The sequence below is a fragment of the Dendrobates tinctorius genome, unplaced genomic scaffold (genome assembly GCF_039654945.1).
Source record: "Dendrobates tinctorius isolate UK_male_01 unplaced genomic scaffold, ASM3965494v1 ptg000006l, whole genome shotgun sequence".
Taxonomy (NCBI): domain Eukaryota; kingdom Metazoa; phylum Chordata; class Amphibia; order Anura; family Dendrobatidae; genus Dendrobates; species Dendrobates tinctorius.
Window position 1 is genome coordinate 13,889,700 of NW_027361674.1, and position 10,301 is coordinate 13,900,000.

At 41.6% G+C, this 10,301-nt stretch overlaps 1 protein-coding gene across 3 annotated transcripts in view; it reads left to right on the forward strand.

The window, feature by feature from the left end:
- The window catches only part of PPP2R5E (protein phosphatase 2 regulatory subunit B'epsilon), a 119,238-nt gene that overhangs the window by 96,762 nt on the left and 12,175 nt on the right, over positions 1–10,301 (forward strand). The window lies entirely within an intron of this gene.

Genomic DNA, 10,301 nt, shown 5'->3' on the forward strand with positions numbered 1-10,301 from the left:
TGGAAATCTGATTGGAAAAGTGAGGAAATTGGTTATTGCTGCCAGAACCCCTAAAATTGATTCCTTCTGGAAGAGACGTGCTGGGAAAGGGGCAATTGTCGATCAAGCCACTCGGTGGGGCAGCACTTATTTAATGATTGAGCGATTGCTTGAACTAAAACCGTTTCTTATAAATATGGCTGACCCTAAATGAAGGTCAATGGACACAGATGGCTGAATTGAAGGAATTGCTTAATCACCCATTTACCGGTGACTAAAAAATTACAAGCTGAGGATTTAACTTCTGGCATTTTCATAAGGGAGTGGAAGAACTTGCTATTTTGCCTGTCCCAAAGAGGAGGTTTAATCGCAGATGGCATTTCTGCTTCAATGAAACAGAGAGAGACACAGCTATTTGAAAATAAAAATTTTTCTGGCTGCTGTTTATGTGAACCCAAGTCATCATATACTGCTTGATGATCAACGGCTTACTAAAGGAAAAGAAGCTCTGACTGAGGTAGCAGTTAGGATGAGTGGCCTACAGGAGGACTGCCAGGCGCAAGGGGACTTGGGTCCTGACAGTGGTACTGCTGCCATATCTTCAGCCTCATCAGATGAGGAGTTTGACTTTGACAAGTATTTGGATGACATGGAGCAGGCAAAGTGTTGCCACAAGGAAAAAGATTTCACTCCGTCTCCTATAGCAAGCAGATTGACCATATTTCAGCAAAATGTTTCACTTGCTCTCAAAGATATAGAAAAATTCAACCGTTCATCAAAACTGACTGTGCATGAGGCAATTCCTTTATACCCGGAAATTGGAATGAAACAAAAACACATGACCATAGTCCTATCATTAAAAATATTTTTATTTATATACCATAATAACATAAAACCAAGGTTTATTATAAAAGACAAAGCATCAAGTATATATGATAATATACATAGAAATTGACATAGAAATTGAAGGGTCAGCTAACCACAATCATTAGAGAAGGTTACATATATGTGTAGGGTCCCATGCCACAGAAAAATGTACAGATGATACAATAGTGTTACATAAAAAATAAAAATATATATAATGGTGCCGTAAAGATATGTGATAAAAAATATATGTTAACAAAACGACATACAATGAATTTAAAGTGCAAAAATATGTGCTAGCAAAAAACACAATTTGTGTAATTAATGAACAATAAAGTGCAAAGTGCAGTAGTGTCCGCAGGTGTTGCTACACATAGATAAAATTGTGATTGTGTGACCATAAACGTATATCTCTTAACAAATGAGAGCATATAAAGGCGCAGTTGTGAGATAAACAATCACCACAGGTAGTAGTAAAACAGTCAGAAAAACGAAATGGTTGCTGCCAACAACCAGACTATAGTGTTAAATAGTTATACCTGTGGATATATAACTGCTCCTGCCCGCCAGAGGTAGCTGCCCTTCCCCAACGCGCGTTTCGGCCAATTGCCTTCGTCAAATACCCGGAAATTGTTAGAGATGTTGCCCATGTGGTTACGGCTTTGCCTCCAACCCAAGTTACTGTAGAGAGGTTGTTCTCTAGCCTTAAAATTATTAGTTCATATTTGAGGTCATCTATGAAGGAGGATCTGATGGAGGCAATTGATATTTCTTAGAACAAATTCATTGCTTGAGGGAAGTGTGCCGTCGATGGAAGAGGTGATGGGACAGATTAAATCTTTACTCAGAATCGAACAGCTGGAGGCGGAAAGGAACAAGGAGGGTCTGACTGGTAAATTCTTTAAAAAATGGAGGCTTTTCATAGTAAGACAATGTGATGAAGAGGAAATAAGGAGAATAGTAAGGCCCTTTAAATATACTGAATGGTACCTACTGGAAGACATCCAAAACAATTTGGGGAATCTGAAGTTGGCTAATGAAGGCGAGGTGTAAGGTTCTGGTAGGGACAGGAGTTAAAAAGGAAAAATGTGTGGTGATATTTTACAGAGGCGATGCTTGCAATCTGTGTTTTACAAGTGGTCTAGACATAACATGTGTGCGAAGTTGCTAGGGGAGATCATTGAAAATGTAAGAGGAAGAGGGTTTGTTTAAGGGAGGGTAGGAAGGGAGGATGATAGGCTGAGTTATTGTCTGTTTATTGGAAAAATGACTTGTCATGTGAAATGAAGCAATGTCTATGAAAATTTGAAATAAAATTTGTGTTTAAAAAAAAAAAAAAAAAGAACAAATTCATAGACTGCACAAATGTTTTTTAGTATGTTTTTGTTGAAAACTGGTTTTTGTCACTTACACAGTTTATTACATAGTGTTTTATTACATTGTGTGTGTGTGTATATATATATATATATATATATATATATATATATATACATAATATATATATATACACACAATATATACACAGTATGTGTAATCGATATTACATAGTGTATTACATATTTACAATTTATTACAGATTTTGTGTTCTAAAGTTGTATTCCAATAAATATATATTATGTTCTATCTAAATATCTTGATTATTGTATCATCAAAATGTTTAAATGTCTGATGTTCACATTGTACTACAATACAATTTTCACTTAAATATAAGCAATATGTGTGGGAGTCGGTGTAAGGGATATTGAGGAGTCTGAGTCGAAGGTTTGGCTTACCGACTCCACAGCCCTGGTTTCCACAATGTGTGCTGAGCGAAGAGATAACTCTGATCCCAGGACTTTAACTTCTCAGATAACACTATCATTAGGGACAGCCACTTGTGAGGCGTTTGACAGATGGAGTTGCTCCCTGTGTCAGGTAATTGTGAGGAGATTGACAGATGAAGATTGCTCCCTCTGTCAACCCGACTGCTGGCAGCTCTTCAGATCTTGCAGGAGGCGGTGGCCTAATATGCTATTGGACAGTCAAACACAGAGTCTGGGCAATGTATTGTACTAAAGTAGTTCGGGGTATTGTGATCATAGGATGTTGTGGAATTAAAGGCCCCGTCTCACTAAGCGATCTCGGTAGCGAGATCGCTGCTGAGTCACAACTTCTGTGATGTAACAGCGATCTCACCAGCGAGATCGCTGTGTGTGACAGCGATCAGCGAGCGGCCCCCCTGCCGGTATCGCTGATCGCTGGAAGAAACCTCTGGACATTTCTTTGGTCGCTGGTCTCCCGCTGGCCAGCACGCATCGCTGTGTGTGACAGGCGGGAGACCAGCGATCAGCTGTAAAAAATAATAAAAAAAATAAAAAATATAGTTATTCTCACCTTCCGACGTCCCGTTCAGCCATCCTGTCTCTCTCCACGCTCCGGTCCCAGTGATCCTTTGCACGAATGACCGCGAGACTTCGCGCTCCCGCGAGACCGTGACATCTCGCGGTCATTCGTGCAAAGGATCACTGGGACCGGAGCGTGGAGAGAGGCAGGATGGCTGAACGGGACGTCGGAAGGTGAGAATAACAATATTTTTTATTTTGATTCTATTTTTTACAGCGATGGCAAGCGATGCCGGGCGCTCGGCATCGCTGTGCAGATCGCTGGTGAAGCTGTCTGTGTGACAGCTCACCAGCGATCACATATCGACTTACTAGCGATCCTGACACCTTGATATCGGTGTCGGGATCGCTGGTAAGTCGCTTAGTGTGACGGGGCCTTAAGAAGTATAGTATAAAAATATAATTAATTGTTTTAGTTATAAAAAAAAAAGTTGTAAAACCCAGAAACGCAAATTCCAGTTTTAATAATAAAAATAGGGTTTACTTGTAGGGAAAAAAACAAACCCCATCTGCAAAACAGATACCTACTTGGTAACACCACATTCGTAATGACCCGTACAATAAAACTATAATGTTTTATTGAAAAAAAATATGTATGCCGGAAACGCTTCATATTTTGTTCATATTTCCTCACTAAAAAATGAAATAATTTTTTTTTTTTTATCAAAAAGTCTTATCTGTCCCAAAATGGCATCAGTGAAATCTACAGTTTGTCATTCAAACAAGCCCTCACTCCGCTAAGTTGACAGAAAATTGTAAAACTTGCGGCTCTCCAAATATGGCGGCACAAAAACAAATGATTTTCTTTTTTCAGAGTGTATTTATTGTACAAAAATAATATAATAAAACCACTTAACCCCTTCCTGACATCCGACGTACTATCCCGTCCACGGTACCCGGGCCCGTATGACCGTGGACGGGATAGTACGTCTACCGCGATCAGCGGCGCCCACGTGGTGAGCGCCGCTGATCGCGGCCGGGTGTCAGCTGATTATCACAGCTGACACCCGGCACTATGTGTCAGGGGGGGTCACGGACCGCCCCCGACACGTTAACCCCTTGCACACCGCGATCAAACATGATCGCGGTGTACCGGGAGTTAAAGGGAAGCATCGGGAGGGAGGGGGCTCCCTCCGTGCTTCCCTGAGCCCCCCACGGCAGCACAATGTGCAGCGCTGCTGCGGGGGGCTCCTATCCTCCAGGCCCCCGAATCCAAGATGGCGACGGGGGCCTGAGGAAGCTGGCTTCCTCAGTGCCTGCAAAGCGCAGGCAAGAGGAAGTCTGCTTCAATGCCTGTGACAGATTGCTGATCTGTCACAGTGATCTGTGATGTGACAGATCAGCGATTTGTCACAGGACAGTGATGTCCCACCTGGGACTATGTAATAAAGTAAAAAAAAAATAAAAAAAAAATGTAAAAATAAATTTTAAAAAATCGCCAAATAAATTAGAAAAAAAAAAAAAAATATTCCCCCAATAAATCCATTTTTTGGAAATAATAAAAAAAAAAACAATAAAAGTACACATATTATGTATCGCCGCGTCCGTAATGACCAGCCCTATAAAACTGTCCCATTAGTTAACCCTTTTAGCGAACCCCTTAAAAAATAAAAATAAAAAACGAAGCAAAAAATAATGATTTATTATCATACCGCCAAACAAAAAGTGTAATAACGCGCGATCAAAAAGACGCATATAAATATCCATGGTACCGCTGAAAACGTCATCTTGTCCCGCAAAAAACGAGCCACGATACAGCATCATCAGCGAAAAAATAAAAAAGTTATAGCTCACAGAATAAAGCGATGCAAAAATAATTATTTTTTATATAAATAGTTTTCATTGCATAAAACCGTCAAAAACATAAAAAAACGACCTAAATGAGGTATCGCTGTAACCGTACTGACCCGAAGAATAAAACCGCTTTATCAATTTTACCGCACGCGGAACGGTGTAAACGCACCCCCCCAAAAAGAAATTCATGAAACGCTGGTTTTTGTTCATTCTGCGTCCCAAAAATAGGAATAAAAAGCGATCAAAAAATGTCACGTGCCCGAAAATGGTACCAATAAAAAACGTCAACTCGTCCCGCAAAAAATAAGACCTCACATGACTCAGTGGGTCAAAATACGGAAAAATTATAGCTCTCAATATGTGGTGATGCAAAAACTATTTTACAATAAAAAGCGTCTTTTAGCGTCTGACAGCTTCCAAACATAAAAACCGCCATAAATAGTAAATCAAACCCCCCGTTATCACGCCCTTAGTTAGGGAAAAATAATAAAACTAAAAAAAAAGTATTTATCTCCATTTTCCCGTTAGGGTAAGGCTGTGTGCACACGCTGCGGATTAGGTGCGGATTTTGTAAAATCCGCAGGTGAAACCGCAGGTCAAAAGACCTGCGGTTTTACCTGCACATTGCTCTGCGGTTTTGTCCTGCGGTTTTTCATCTCCTCAATAGAGGAGATGGCAAACCGCAGGAGAATCCGCAGAAAGAATTGACATGTCAATTCTTTCTGCGGATTGAAAACCGCAGATAATCCGCGCGGAAAATTCCGCACCGTCTGCACTGCGGTTTTTGATTCCCATAGGGAATCATGGTACTGTACACCGCAGCAAAAACTGCTGCTGGTCCGCAGCGGCCAAAACTGCTGCGGAACCGCAGCAAAATCCGCAGCGTGTGCACACAGCCTTAGGGTTAGGGCTAGGGTTAGGGCTAGGGTTAGGGCTAGGGTTAGGGCTCAGATTAGGGTTAGGGGTGTGTTGGGGTTAGGGTTGGAGTTATAATTGGGGGTTTCCACTGTTTGGGCACATCAGGGGCTCTCCAAATGCAACATGGCGTCTGATCTCAATTCCAGCCAATTCTGAGTTGAAAAAGTCAAATGGTGCGCCTTCCCTTCCAAGCTCTGCCATGCGCCCAAACAGTGTTTTACCCCCACATGTAGGGTATCAGCCTACTCAGGACAAATTGCAAAACAATTTTTGGGGTCCAATTTCTCCTGTTACCCTTAGGAAAATAAAAAATTGGGGGCAAAAATATTTTTGTGGAAAAAAATGATTTTTTTATTTTCACGTCCGAGTGTTATAAACTTCTGTGAAACACTTGGGGGTTCAAAGTGCTCACCACACATCTAGATAAGTTCCGTGGGGGGTCTAGTGTCCAAAATGGGGTCACTTGTGGGGAGTTTCAATAGTTTAGGTACATCAGGGGCTCTCCAAACGCACATGACACCCGCAGACCATTCCATCAAAGTCTGCATTCCAAAACGTCACTGCTTCCCTTCCGAGCCCCGACGTGTGTCCATACAGTAGTTTTCTCCCACATATGGGGTGTCAGCGTACTCAGGCCAAATTGGAAAACAACTTTTGGGGTCCAATTTCTCCTGTTACCCTTGGGAAAATGAAAAAATTGGACTAATTGATCATGTTTCTGGAAAAAATACGATTTTTTTATTTTCATGCCCTGGCATTATAAACTTCAGTGAAGCCCTTGGGGGTTCAAAGTGCTCACCTCACATCTAGATAAGTTCCTTAGTGGGTCTAGTTTTCAAAATGGGGTCATTTGTGGGGGGTTTCCACTGTTTAGGTACATTAGGGGCTCTCCAAAGGCAACATGACACCCGCAGACCATTCCATCAAAGTCTGCATTCCAAAACGTCACTACTTCCCTTCCGAGCCCCGACGTGTGCCCATACAGTAGTTTTCTCCCACATATGGGGTATCAGCATACTCAGGACAAATTGGACAACAACTTTTAAGGTCCAATTTCTCCTGGTACCCTTGGGAAAATAAATGGTGACTAAAAGATCATGTTTGTGGAAAAAATACGAATTTTTTATTTTCACGCCCGGGCGTTATAAACTTCTGTGAAGCACTGGGGGGTTCAAAGTGCTCACCACACATCTAGATAAGTTCCTTGGGGGGTCTAATTTCCAAAATGGTGTCATTTGTGGGGGGTTTCCACTGTTTTGGTACATTAGGGGTTTTCCAAACGCGACATGGTGTCCGATCTCAATTCCAGCCAAAAACGTCAAATGGCGCTGCTTCCCTTCCGAGCTCTGCCATGCGCCCAAATAGTGGTTTACCCCCACATGTGGGGTATCAGCGTACTCAGGACAAATTGCACAATAACTTTTAGGGTCCTGTTACCCTTGGAAAAATAAGAATTGAGGGTGAAAAGATCATTTTTTTGGAAAAAATATGATTTTTTAATTGTATGGCTTTATGTTATAAACTTCTGTGAAGCCCATGGGGGTTCAAAGTTCTCACCACACATCTAGATAAGTTCCTTAGGGGGTCTAGTTTCCAAAATGGGGTCACTTGTAGGGGGTTTCCACTGTTTAGGTACATCAGGGACTCTCCAAACGTGACATGGCGTCCAATCTGAATTCCAGCCAATTTTGCATTGAAAAAGTCAAACGGCGCTCCTTCCATTCTGAGCTCTGCCATGCGCCGAAACAGTCGTTCCCCCCCACATATCAGGTATCTGCGTACTCAGGACAAATTGCACAATAACTTTTGCAGTCCAATTTCTCCTGTTACCCTTGGTAAAATAAAAAAAATTGAACCTGAATTATTTTTTTTATGAAAAAAAGTTAGATGTTCATTTTTTTTAAATATTCAAAAAAATTCCTGTGACGCACCTAAAGGGTTAATAAACTTCTTGAATGTGGTTTTGAGCACCTTAAGGGGTGCAGTTTTTAGAATGGTGTCAGTTTTGGGTATTTTCTATCATATAGACCCCTCAAAGTGGCTTCAAATGTGATGTGGTCCTAAAAATAAAATGGTGTTGTAAAAATGAGAAATCGCTGGTCAACTTTTAACCCTTATAACTTCCTAACAAAAAAAAATTTTGGTTCCAAAATTGTGCTGATGTAAAGTAAACATGTGGGAAATGTTACTTATCAAGTTTTTTGTGTGCCGTATCTCTGTGATTTAAGGGCATAAAACTTCAAAGTTGGAAAATTGCAAAATTTTCAAAATTTTTGCCAAATTTCCATTTTTTTCACAAATAAACGCAAGTTATTTGAATGAAATTTTACCACTAACATGAAGTACAATATGTCACGAGAAAACAATGTCAGAATCACCGGGATCCATGGAAGCGTTCCAGAGTTATGACCTCATAAAGGTACAGTGGTCAGAATTGTAAAAATTGGCCCGGTCATGAACGTGCAAACCACCCTTGGGGGTGAAGGGGTTAAATCTGGTTCCTCTTATTGTAGTCGGAGCTCCAGAATGACTATAACTTGATTTGTGCAGGATAAAATTTAAGGCAGCAAATTTGCTCTTTTGCTTTATTCGTTTTGTAGTTACAGTCCTTAAAGGGCTTAAAAGAGTTGTCCATTGAAAACCAGTAATCGCCTGACATCAAAACAACTGCTGGGATCATCTATGACATGTGTCATTTTTATCCCCCAACAGGATGGAGCTGCAGTTCTTATGTTCGACTGCTACTCCGTTCTTTATGGGGCCGAACACAGCGGTTGAGCATGCATAATGCCGATCCTTTCGAACGGGGTTAAAAGTGCTCTTTTCTGCAGTTCTGTGGGGGTTCCAGCTGTCAGATTTTTTTTTTTTTTTTCGGCACATCTATCGTTTCGAGAGGTGATTACTTATCTTCACTGAACAGCCCCTTTTTTTTTATAAAAGAGCTCCCCCAAACCACACCTATGAGCATTCAGTTCTTTTATATCTTTAGGCTATGTGCCCACGTAGCGTTTAAATCCGGACACTGAAAACCGGACTCCTTCCCAGAAATCGCGTGTTTTTTTCCGCGCGATTTTACCTCGATTATGTTAGCGATTTTCGCGTGCGATATTCAAGCACTTTCCAAGCGATTTGAAACATCGCTTGGAAAGTGATTGACAGGTTGGTCACACTCGTCAAACATAGTATTTGACAAGTGTGACCAGGTTTTTACTATTGAGGCCGCCTATGCGGCATCAATAGTAAAAGAAAGAATGTAAAAAATAATTAAAAAATAAAAAATCGGGGTATATTTACCTTCCGCCATCCCGCGCTGCCATCCCGGGCCTCAGCGTTCCCAGTAATGCCTTGCGAGACCTGTGATGACGTTGGTCTCGCGTTACTATAGCGATCTCTCGAGACCACGTCATCACAGGTCTCGCAAGGCATTACTGGGAACGCTGAGGCCCGGGAATGCAGCGCGGGACATCACAAGGTAAATATACCCCGATTTTTTTATATTTTATTCTTTTTTTTTTTACAGGGGTATGGTACCCAGGGCCTGGAGGACAGTCTCCTCTCCTCCACACCGTGGGTACCAACCGCACATGAGACGCTTAACTTTGCGCATGGTGGGCATAGCCACATGTGGGAAGTAAGCGATTCTCATGCATTCCTATGGGTGCGGAATCGCGGCAATTCTTTACGATTCCGCACAAAAGAATGAGCATGCTGCGATTTTTTCCGCGATGTGATTCCGCTGCGGAAAAACGCAGCATTAGCACAGCATTTGCGGAATGCCATAGGAATGCATGGGATGCGTTCTGTACAAGATTTTTAAACGTTTTCGCGCCGAAAATCGCGGCAAAAACGCTTAAAAATCACATCGTGGGCACACAGCCTTAATCTGTTGCTGCATTCTCAAGTAATTAGCAGTTTGAGTCATACGGAAATGATGCATAAGTTCTGAGGGTGTCACCGTGCAATTCCCGAGCCTCTGCCTCTTGAGGCTTCTTTAACTTGAAAGACAAGTCACTGTCTGTGGAATGTTAGGTGAAGAAATCAGAACGTGAGCTGTCAATCAAGCTAAAGAGGCTGCTGCTGGATGGAAAGCAAGCTTGGGAAGTGCTCTGTCACTCGCAGAGCTCTTAATGCACCATTTGCTTATGAATAGAAAATGCTAGTTACTGACGAATGCAGCAACAGATAGACGGTAGATAGAAAGGTGCCAAAATATTTTACATTTCGAAGACCTGCATGCCATATATGAGGCTTGGGGTGAGAGTGGGGGATGATCTTACTGACAAATTACCTATTAAGTTATGTATCCCCAAATGGTGCCACTGACAGATATAAAAAAAAAAAAAAAAAAAAATTCAAGCTCTCATT